A 12,543-nucleotide genomic window follows, 5' to 3' on the forward strand; every position below is an offset into this window, starting at 1 on the left:
CTTACAAGTTGTAGTTTCCCTCAATGCAATGCAGATTTGGAGAAATGTGCTCAATCAATAGAATAAGGGAGCACTCTTTTAATGGGTGAATGTGGCTGGTACTGTAAAATAACTTAAGTGTTCACTAAAACTAAAGGCAAGGCAGTTTATTTGTATAGCACATTTCATGTACAGGACAATTCAAAGTGCTTTACATAAAACAAAAGCAATACATAAATACTTTCTCTACCATTTTTCTTTATACTAAGTCAAGGCTGTCTCTACGTAGTGTTTTTAACTAGAAAAAATGAGGAGAAAAGGTTATGGTTGTGCTTGTTGATCACAAAATTTAAACATGTAACATATCAAACAGATATAAAAGCAAAGGTGGAAAAGCCTATTTGTAGCTGCTAAACATGCAGACATTGAATGTGGCAGGGGAATGTTTTTTTTCCATGTAAGGTTTATTGTCAGCACTCATGAGAGGGAGCACTTTTGTTAAGCTGTTGTGATAACAAACTTCCTTGCAAGCAGTCTTCTCTCAGAAAAGAAAAAAAAAGGGGGAAAAAAAATAAAACAAAACAAAAACACACATGCCCTGAGGCCTTTCTGCTATACCTCACATACAGGTCAAATTTGTGCAGTCTGTTTCTATTGTAGACACATGCACTTTCATTCTACCAGCTATAGACTCACCTGAAGATGCTGTGATAAATATTTGGATCAAACATTTGGCTCTTGGGCTAAATTTACTGCCAGTTGTTTGGAAACTCCACCAATTATTTAGCTGATGATGAAATTATTTTGTTCCAAATGTCTGACAGTTTATTAAATGGTATGTTGAAGAGTGGGTGATTTGTGATAAATGTAGTGGCATCACATTAGTCTGTTCATGCTCAAGTCTCCATGGAGACTGTTTCAGAGGGAGGAATGTGTGCTTGTCAAAATATGTAAGAAAAGACACCAATTTTAATGACATGAAGACTTTTTGACTGTCAAAAAATATATTTTAGGCTGTGCTTTGTTCTTCAAGAGTGCTCTGTTTGTTGTTATCTTGAAACAGAGCATATAATTGTTTATCTACACAAAATCTGTAACAACAGAGAACATGGTAATTTAATTTGATTTGCAGATATGCAGAGTCTCCTTGTTTAGGAACAGGGCCTACAATGTAGTGTATGTTTTTTCTCTAAAATAATAAATATAATATATATTATTACATATGGTCAGTAGTCAACATAGAATCTGTAAAAATCAAACTCAGAATAATCTTTTTTATTTATTTATTTATTTATTGACTGTATTTATTACCCTCCAAAGAAAAACTCTCCTGCAAGTGTAAACTAAACTGTGTCTTTTGAAGCAGTGGTTTAGTAAGCCAAAGTTCAGTTTGTTAAAAAAAAAATGGGGTCACGAGGATGTTTCTCATCACTGATCTGGCAGGACAAACAAGAGTGGAAAAGTCTGAGGTTGGTGGAGAGTGTGGAAATAAACAATTTTCTCCACAGACCCCATTTTCATTTTATTCATCAGTTTTAAAGGTTATTGATTTATATAGCAAAGCACTTTGAAATTAGAAAAAAACTTAGAAATATAGTATTGAGTCACAACATGGTCAAAATGAATCTAATGAAATAATACGTTAATCATACATTTTTGACATACAAAAATAATTAAAACTAGGAGATTTAGAAGTTCAAACAGTTGAAATGAAATGTTTAGTTGTATCTTTGCAGCCTTATTACTGCCTAATATTCAGAGCTCTGACTTGCCAGGGCATGGACAGAGGTGTTCTGGGATGATTGGTACCAGTACATTAGGAAAAGTTCCTTTGGGCCCTGTTGGTTTTGGGATGGGCTCTTTGAGACCGGGCTTCCTTCTCACAGATACCATTAGATTGGTATCTGGGGAGTTTTAAAACCAGGTAAACATTTCAGACTATTTGTCATTGTAGTTGAGACTTCCTAAGCAGTTCTTGCAGGGCCCATCATAGTCCTTCTGAGAGAGGCTGCTACTGTAAGAGCATAGGTGAGATGTAACTGATTTACCAAATGGTTGAGGTAGATGGTAAGTGTCAAAGTACAGCAACAGCACTGTGAACATCAGGGTGAAGATTTCCCCTGCAGACAATTGTATTGTAGCAAAATGAACAGTGTTATTCACTTTACTTTTAAGTGGTTTTAAATGTTGGATCTGATCACTGTTATTAGAATCAGCCATTATAAAATGTCTGCATCATGTTACATTAAAAATTCAATACACTCCAGAGGAAAATGAATAAATAAATGGGTATCTTGGGATAATGTGATGCTTAATGACGATGGAAGCAGGAAAAAGGAAAATATTCCCTCAAAATAGACCTCTTCTTTTATATATGTGATCATAAGGCTGTAATTAAAGGTCACTTCTGTAATACAACTATATAGCATGTTCTTCTCACGGGGAAAGTTAAATGCAAACTGTCACTTGAAAGGACAAAGTTCTGTTACAGCAATGACACATAGCACCTGGCAGTTTGATCATGGAGCTGTTTGGATATTTCTTATATTAGTGTGACCTTAAAGTCACATTTTAATCCATACAGCAGTGTTATGTTAATCTCCTTTGATTGAAATGACAATTTCACTGTTGTTTTTACAACCCATTTCCATATTTTCTATATGCCATCAAGGCTGACATATTTGTTTAAGATTTTTCCCATTGAAAGCAACTCTATGAATTCTTAAATGGGAATGTTAATTTGATTGAAGATTGACATTATTTCAATAAATTGTTAATGATGCACGTAAGCTCAAACTGTGATATCTAATTATTCTGTGCTTGTATCAAAAGTTTTAAATCTTAGAGATAAAGTTAGCTCTATATGGTACATACATTGCATACATACATTTAAACTTAACTAAATAATTGTGTTATTTGGCTGAATCAGTTAATTCTTCCAGTTAAATCCTCAGCAGAAGTGTTGTTCTCAACAAAAAAGTGCATAAAAAATTTTTAAAAATGAAAAAAAAAAACTTGAAAAACTTGAAAAACAACAACATTCAAGATGATGAGAAAATGCAAGTGATCCTCACACTCTGTATCTGTTAAAGGCAGTTTCTGATTGAAGATAAACATGTGTGATTGTGTGGCACGTGCATTTGTATTTTCCTCTGTACTGTTTGGGAATTATTTATTTTGTGAGATAAACTGACCTTCACATCAGAGATTAGAGTCTATATCCATGCAGCCCCCGCTGAAGTTTCACCAGAGCCATGCTAATCCCATCACACTCAGCTAAGTCACTGAGAGCCATGTGTCTCGCTTCTACAGCATGCATTTACACGGCTGCTCGTGTGTGCCTGTGCATGTGCCTCGAAAAGTCCAATGGTGGCGACTTTAAGTGGGATTTAAAACATCAAATCTTAGTCACTGAAAACAAAGCGTTGTGAGCCACCACCTGTCAAACGTCACACGGGGAAAGGCCCTCAAATCTGTCACCGCCGCTCTCTATAGACTCAGGGATTGATGTATAAACAATGTTTAGGCATATGAAGCATGTATGCTCCTTTTTCTCGCACTTAATTTGGCATGCATGAAGAAAGATGTGTGTATAGAGTGGACTTATTTGAGCATTATGCTTTTGCATCAGGCATTTTTGAGGGATATATCACTATTTGTTAATAATAACAAATAGCCGGTTGCAATGAAGGAAAGTAGGATCAGCTGTGTCAGCTCCAGGTTACTTTACCACACATGGTGCACTGAAGCGTCAGTGAGGCATCAGCCATTGTGTCGGCCCACGTCGGATTAAGACCACAAAGGGTAAAGACCTGCGAGTCTACCTGCGTGAGTCCACCGAGCAAGGGCACAAGCTTATACCTCTTCACAGCTAAATCAACGCACAATGTGCTTCAAACCCATCCCTGTCAGACATGGGTACAGACCAAGACGTGTCACCTATAGACACCGCAAATCGCAAAACCTGTCCTTTCCAATGGCATGCACGTCTGCCACACCCTCTGTTACCTTTGGTCTTTGGAACTGTCAGTCTGCAGTGAACAAAACAGAATTTATCACTTCATTGATAAATGTCTCTGACATTCAGGTCATAGCCCTGACTGAAACCTGGATCTGTCCAGAAAACACAGCTACACCAGCCGCCCTTTCTGTCAATGCAGAATTTACCCAAACACTTCGCTCAGCTGGCCCTCCCTTCCCACTCAGAGTTCTCCTTACTGTCTGTTAATGAGGCTACAGAAACACTCTGCTCCTCTCTCGCCTCCTCTCTGGACAAACTCTGTCCTCTGGTGTCCAAACCAGCTAGACAAAATCCTCCCAGTCCATGGCTCACAGAGGTTCTAAGGGAGCACAGAGCCGGACTCAGGGCTGCAGAAAGAAAGTGGCACAAATCAAAAGACCACACTGACTTGTCTGAGTACCAGCAAAAAACTTGAAACTTTCACATCCAGCCTAAAGGCGGCCAAGATAGCCTTTTATCAGAACAAGATCCGCAATGCTCCCAACACACGACAACTGTTCATGGTGGTTAAATCTCTTCTCCACCTGCTCAGCCTCCCACTGTGCTGACTGCAGAAATGTTTGCTTCCTACTTCACTGAAAAGGTTGCTACCATCAGTAACCAATTCACTGAGCCTGACCAACTCAGCCTTACCAAACCAGCTACTGGTGCCTCACTCTGCTCTTTCCGCTCTATAAATGAGGACGAAGTCTCTAAACTTCTAGTCAGCTCAAAACCCACGACCTGTCCTCTTGATCCTGTTCCCTCTGACATCCTGCAGAGCATTTTACCTACAATCAAAACTGCAGTAACCCATATTATCAACTCCTCTCTTAAATCTGGCGTCTTTCCCTCTGCCTTCAAGCAAACTCGGGTTACCCCGCTGTTGAAGAAACCCACAGTCAACCCAGCCCAGGTTGAAAACTACCAGCCGGTCTCACTGCTTCCATTCATGTCTAAATTACTAGAGCAGGGCTACTCAATTCGGTCCTACGAGGGCAGCAATCCAGCAGGTTTTCCATGTATCCCTGCACCAACACACCTGAGTCAAATTAATGAGTCATTGTGTAGAACCTGATTGGCTGTTAGAGCCACCTAATTTGACTCAGGTGTGTTCATGCAGGGATACATGGAAAACCTGCTGGATTGCGGCCCTCGTAGGACCGAATTGAGTAGCCCTGTACTAGAGCGTGCCTCTTCAGTCAGGTCTCACAGTTCCTCCAAGACAACAACCTGTTTGATCCATATCAATCTGGCTATAGGCAAGGCCACTCTACTGAAACTGCTCTCCTGTCAGTTACTGATTCCCTACGGCTTGCCAGATCCACTGGTCAATCCTCAGTCCTTATACTGCTGAACGTGTCTGCTGCCTTTGACACGGTCAACCATCATATACTGTTCCCCACACTCTCGGAGCTTGGCATCTCAGGATCTATCCTCTCGTGGTTTACGTCCTATCTCACAGGAAGATCATTTAAAGTATCTTGGCAGGGGGGAATGTCCAGATCACATAGACTAACAACAGGGATGCCTCAGGGCTCGGTGCTAGGCCCTCTTCTCTTTTCACTATACACCTCCTCACTCGGTGCAGTCATTAGCTCTCATGATTTCTCCTACCACTGCTAGATGACACTCAGCTTTTCCTTTCTTTCCCACCTGACGACACAACCATCTCAATGCGAATATCAGCATGCGTTGCTGATATCTCTGCATGGATGAAGGATTGCCACCTTCGGCTAAATCTGTCCAAGACTGAGCTTATTGTCTTTCCAGCCAATCCTTCCTTACCACCACAGATAAGTGTGCAGTTCGACTCTATCACACTTGTGCCTACGTCTTCTACCAGGAATCTTGGTGTCATGGTAGACAACCAGCTGACCTTTAAGGACCATGTTGCCTCGGTTGCCCGGTCTTGCCGATTTGCTCTCTACAACATCGGGAAGATCCGACCCTACCTGACTGAACACACGGCCCAGCTCCTGGTCCAGGCTCTGGTCATTTCACGCATTGACTACTGCAACTCCTTACTGGCTGGCCTGCCTGCATGCTCAGCTAAATCTCTGCAGATGATCCAGAACACAGCAGCACATCTAGTCTTCAACCAGTCTAAAAGAGCTCATGTCACTCCACTACTAATTGCTCTTCCCTGGCTTCCAGTTGCAGCACACATCAAATTCAAAGCTCTGCTTCTGGCTTACAAAACAATAACCCAAATGGCTCCTGTCTACCTTAACTCCTTAATCCAGAGCTACACTCCCTCTCTACAGTTACACTCTACCAGCTAAAAACGCCTAGTGCTACCACAACAACATGGCGCAAAATCAGTAGCTAGACTCTTCTCCTCTGTTGTCCCCCGGTGGTGGAACGATCTACCAAACTTTGTCTGATCCACAGAGTCCTTATCCACTTTTAAGAGCAAGCTAAAGACTCAGTAGTTTAAGGAGCATTTCCACACTTAGCTTAACTCTTCTACTCAACAGAATGATTTAGAAAGATTTGTCCAGCTCTTTGGTTCAACTTAGCTGCGTGCACTTATGCCCAAGATGATATTGTGTGATGAAATCGTGATCTTGTATTTAAACAAAAAACTTAAAAAAATAAATAAATAAATAAAATATACACTTCCTCTACCACTACATGACAGCACCTGGGTCCAACTGGACTCAAAGCAGTCTTACTACCACTTAATTATGATGTCCCATCTTGTTCGAATTCATGCTTGTGTTGTTCTTACTCTCAAATGTAAGTCGCTTTGGATAAAAGCATCTGCTAAATGACTGTAGAATGGAGTAGAATTGGCTCAACCCAGGGCCTTGCCCTTAGTTGAAAGTCTCTGCCAATGAATAATCAAGGGTTTTTCTACATGCATTCATGAATAAAGATGAACATAGAAATCAGGCTCATTGACATGCATTCATTTTTTGATGGCTGAGATTTTTTAAAGGAGAACTAGCTTTATAACTGCTTTTGTACAGACACAACACAGTTTTCTGCTTTTTGCCTCTAGCTGCAGGGACAGAAGGACAAGCCCTGAAAAATGGCCTGTGAACAAAGCCATTGCATGTATATCCCATGATTCCATCATGTCAGAGCAGCCCTGGCTGCAATTCTTGTGCTTTCCCCCTGGTGATCATTCATCATCCCGTCAAGATATACACAGCGAGGGGGACCAGGACTCATGTATCTCTGCTGTACAGCACCTTCCTGGAACAAGAACAGGGGCCACTGCATAATCAGCTGGTTCTTTTATGCCAAAAATACCTAATCTGCATTAACTTCCTCACAGCTGATTTAGCTTATCTTGACAGAATTAATTTTGTGTGAATCACCAGTATTGCATCATGGATATAATCAGATTCGTGTTTACAAAAGAAGATAGGACACAAACCCTTAGGTGAAACATTCAATGGTTTGATGGAGTAATTCAGCAGATTCTTTTACTGGGTGATGAGTCTGCCAACTGCAAGCATTTGTTTGTAAAATGTTGCTTTGCATATTTCATGATGCAGTATTTGGGTCACCTGCATTGAGACCATTTAAATGTGCATTTTTTGGTCCTACCAGTTATGCTGCTGAATATTGACAGTAAACAGAGTCATCTAAATAATGCACAATAACATATCCTAATTGTGGGGGAGTATATTTCACATTTGAATTTGAGTCACAGCATTTGGAAGCAGGATGTTTAATGGAACCCACAAGGTTTAAAGAATAAAACCTACTACTAAACACAATGGTATCTGCAGCTGTAAAACATGCGAGGACAGAACTTGGCATACACTAGCACGTAATGGTTTAGGTTTGGACAGGGCTTGTTTGTATTGTTAGAAGCCATGTGATTACTTCAAGCAACACTGATCTGCCTATACGGCCCTGCAAAAAGAGACTGACACCTCTTTGGATCTTTCACTTTGTTTCTCTCTATTTTTCCAGCATTTTCAGCACTTCCTCCCTTGATGATTCAAATATATATATATATATATATATATATATATATATATATATATATATATATATTTCCTTTTATGTGTTTTGTGCTTTTTACTTTTTTTTTTTTTTCTTTTCCCCTGGAGCTGTACCCCTGTCTTAAGCTGCTCCTGCAAAAAAAAATGTGTCAGGTCTTATTCCCACACCCAGCAGGTTGTTGTTCTTCATGATAGTTCACCAACAGGCATATTACCAGGCATGGTTGTTATTGTCACTGATGTACAGCCCCAAGACATTGCCTTCCTCTGCTCACAGTTCCTCAGAGTGTTATCTGGCATGTAATAAGAGTGTACACCTTTTGTCCAAGATGGGTCTGCAGGGACGCCGAAGGTATGGATTGGAGGGGGTGTGTGACGTGAGATTGAGGTGGCACGTCTGGTCGCTGTCCCTGTGAGACAAATGGACCATGGCCGCCCTGCGATGTCCCCAGACATCCCCAGATGTTTCTGGACCTCATGTGGCCTGAGTAGCTGACAGGCCCGAGAGACACAGAGCCACAGCATGATTAATCGCCACACACGCTGTCGCAAGCTTGGCTCCCGCTGGCCCACTGCTGAATAACTCCCCCCCCCCCCCCGCCCCCCCTTCTCTCTCTGCAAGGCATTAATATTACAAAATAGGTTGTGGTGTCAAACTAAAGAATATACCAAAAGAATGTGGTAAGATTATATTCAACAGGCATAAAAATCGTGTGACTAATCTCTCACGTTAAGAGCTTGATGAGTACTAAAAAAAAAAAAAAAAAAATCCTACAATTATAATGAAATATTCTAAGAAGTAAGAAATTATTTTTTGCTCAGTCATTTTTTTAGTCTGTTTACTTCTATAGGCTACTAAGTGGAGGAGTAACATTTATCACTCATGTCATAGGATGATTAATCACATGTTCAGAGGAAGATCTAAAATGTGCCACAAAGAAGAATCACCCATCTCAATCACTCAACCTTTGACAAAAATCCTTATGTTTTTAAGCAGCTGAGATACATGTATGTTCTTCTAAAATGTCCTACATTTGAGTGTGATTAATTTTGCAAGATGAGATAAGACAGCATCCCATATTCACAGCGTATACTGTACAAAGACAAATGGGGATCAAAGAATAAAATGGCAAAAAAACAATGAAGGCTTCACAACAGCAAGGAAATTCTGCAACTTCAAGATCCATTTAATTTCTTCCTTTGTGTTTAATACTCTCTCTTAGGGCCTTATATGACCCAGCTCCTGAGGACATCTCTGATTTATTGACCTACTGTTCACTCTCTTGACCATTGAGATCTATGGATGGAGCCCTGCTGAGTTTTCACAAGTCAGGCTTTTAATATTAGAGGGACGATATTGCTTAACCCTGTTGAATATGTTTCCCAGGTTATACTCTTATTAGGACTAGTGATAACCCCAGTTTATTTTTTCTTCTATGCTAACAGTTTGCTGTCTATGTCATCATATTGAGCAAACAGACATGGGACTGGTATTGGTCTGTTCATTAAACTACTGGTAATAGATCTGTATTAACCCAAGACTGATATCAAATGGTAAATGGCGCACACCTATTGTATGAAGTATGTTTTAAGCTTGACTACAGTCTAAAAAGTGCTTCACAGTATCTTTCTCTTTGACCTCTTCACACTCAAATACATACATTACTTCTTACTCCATGCATGCAGCCCTTTTTCCTCTATCATACACACATTTACACACCAATGAGCACATCAGGAGTACATCAGGATCACTGTCTTCCCTAAGGACACCTCGGAATGTGGATCATGCCATTGACCTTCTGTTTGGTGGATGATCATTCTTGCACCAGAACTGCAGCTGAGGCATACATTGCATTTAGCTTATTGTATTTTCTCTTTACAATATTAGTTTATTAGATTTGTTTGTTGTGCCTATTTTTATTTTTCATAGCAATATGTTGTCCTATGCACAACATTCTTGCATGACATCAATAGAGAAGTTTTATTTTTCTTTACAAAAATAGTAAATAGCTGAAATTTTAATTGTTTTAAACTTTAAATATAACAGTGTGACCTGCTCGATGATAGAATGTGACACAATTTCACACAGAGCTCTGCTGTATGCATTTCTACATCAGCCGCTCACCTGTTCACATCCCCTTCAAACCTGTGTGGGTGGTTTAAACTGTCATTTCACTTCAAGGGGCCAATTGAGGTCCCAGAAAAGCCAGGTGAGGAGAACACTACAGAGGCTTCAAAAAAGTGCGATCTCACATGGATTGTCTAAAACCACTCAACTATCCTGATAGCCGTCAATTAGAACTCCATAAGCTAATGGAATTTCTCTGGTTTATTGCCGTTGCATGTCTCTTACAGGGAGCAGTTTCATAAACGAAAGGAATAAAAAAAGTAGGCATGAAAAGCAAAAGTATTACTTGGTGTGAACTCTGCTGGCCCTGACCAATTCGAGGCCTTAGGCAAGATTTTAACTGGTACCCCCTCGTATCGCAGTCAGTTTAGCAATCAGCCTTTATACACTTACACAGAAGCTGCATGCACGTATACAAGATTTATTTTATTTCAAGAAGTAAATAACACAGCAAAAAAAAAACTGACAAAACAAGTGACACAAAATAAAATGTAATTTAAATAAGGTGTTGCATAGAAGAGTGTTTTTGTTACATGCAAAATCAAAATACTGAGCATGAAAACAAGTGAGATGAACTGAACCAGAGCAGACACAGCAACACACACAAGCTATTCCACAGAGTACTACAAAGAGGAATCAGATAACGCTTGATTTAATCTGTTTACTGCAATTCCAACAGAGGAAACTTTTTGCATGTTGACTGAAAGGCCTCAATAACATTTCAGCTAACTTACTTTACAGTCTTACTCTTCTAGATTTTCTTTAAAGCCAAGTTGTTTAAATACCTTTATATAACAGCTGTTTTGTGACAATGCTGTTGCTGCTTATGATGGAAATCCCACCGAGATGTTCAAGTATCATTGTAGATCTCTGGTAGATAAACTGGAGCTTATCTATCTATCTATCTATCTATCTATCTATCTATCTATCTATCTATCTATCTATCTATCTATCTATCTATCTATCTATCTATCTATCTATCTATCTATCTATCTATCTATCTATCTATCTATCTATCTATCTATCTATCTATCTATCTATCTATCTATTTATGACTGATATTTAATTTTTGATGCTTTAACAAAGATTTAAAATTTTGACATAAATTGTGACGCAATAAACCAAAGGCTACAACAAATCCATTATTTCGCGATGGTGTTGGAAAGGCTGTTTATAGGTGGAAAACATTTTAAAAGACATACCAAGAGCAAAAACACAGGCAACATGTTTAAATAACACCTGAACAGCCTCCAAGTTAAATTTCCAAATACCCCTAATGAATTTAAAGTATTAATTTACAGTGGGAGTAATAGTAACTAAAGCTGACTCTAGCGATTGATTAATTATAAATAATGCTGCTAGTCTGACACTGCTCTAACAACAGTAACTGAGACTCAGAAACTATCTCTTCTTCTTCATCACATTGACGTTACTTAACCTCTTCTCTCTTCTTCCTATTTCCTTATTTTTCTTTCCTGGGTGTTAGATATTTAGACATTTTTTCCACTGAGTATCCAACAATCTTCAGGTGTTGGGATCACGTCTGTTCAGATTGTGAAAAATCATCTCACCCCACCCTCACAAAGGACAGGCAGAGATCAGCGGGGCAGAACTCTCCATTATTTGGTTAAAAATACACTCATGTTATTAGGTGATGATGCTGCTGTGTAGCGTTGATTTTACAAAAAAAAGTTGTTGTTTTTTTTTGTTTCTCTTCCCCATTAGTGGCATCCCCAGTGGATCCTGACCCCCTTAGCATTTAACTATACAGTATATGAACTTATGCTATTTTTACTTAAAAGCTTTTTTTTTTTACAGGGGTAGCCTACCCCTGTAACTACTAGGCGAGAGATGTGATACAGTTCATCAGAGGTCTAATACAAAAACACAAACAACCACTCGTATTTATACTCATTTCTATTTCTAGGGACAATTAAGACTGACAAATTAACCTGACATACAGGCATGTGGGAGGAAGCCAGAGTACCTGGAGAGAACCCACAAATACATAGAGAGAACATGCTAATTCCACACACACACACGCACACGCACACACAGAGAGAGAGAGAGAGAGAGAGAGAGAAAAGCCCTGGCATGAACCCCTCCCCCTAGCTGAGGCTTGAATCAGGAACCTTCTTGCTGTGAGGAAACAGTACTAACCACCACCATAGTGAAGGAAAAAACTCATCATTCTTCTTTATTTACTACCAGTTCACTTAAACTGATCTAGATAACACATTTTGCTTTGAAATGGCTTAATGATCACCTGATTTTGTTATTTTATGTAATGAGAAGTGGGGTAATAAGCGTCCAGCTTATACATAGCTTTCCCCTTTTGGTTTCTCACCAAAAAATCCTCTCCACTTTATTATGTTTTTCAAGTTGACAGCACAATCTGATTATATAAAAATCATCACAAGGCATTTTAAATGCCTATTTCTGAGTCCAGACAAAAATAAGAAAACAAGCTA

The sequence above is a fragment of the Melanotaenia boesemani genome, chromosome 19 (genome assembly GCF_017639745.1).
Source record: "Melanotaenia boesemani isolate fMelBoe1 chromosome 19, fMelBoe1.pri, whole genome shotgun sequence".
Taxonomy (NCBI): Eukaryota; Metazoa; Chordata; class Actinopteri; order Atheriniformes; family Melanotaeniidae; genus Melanotaenia; species Melanotaenia boesemani.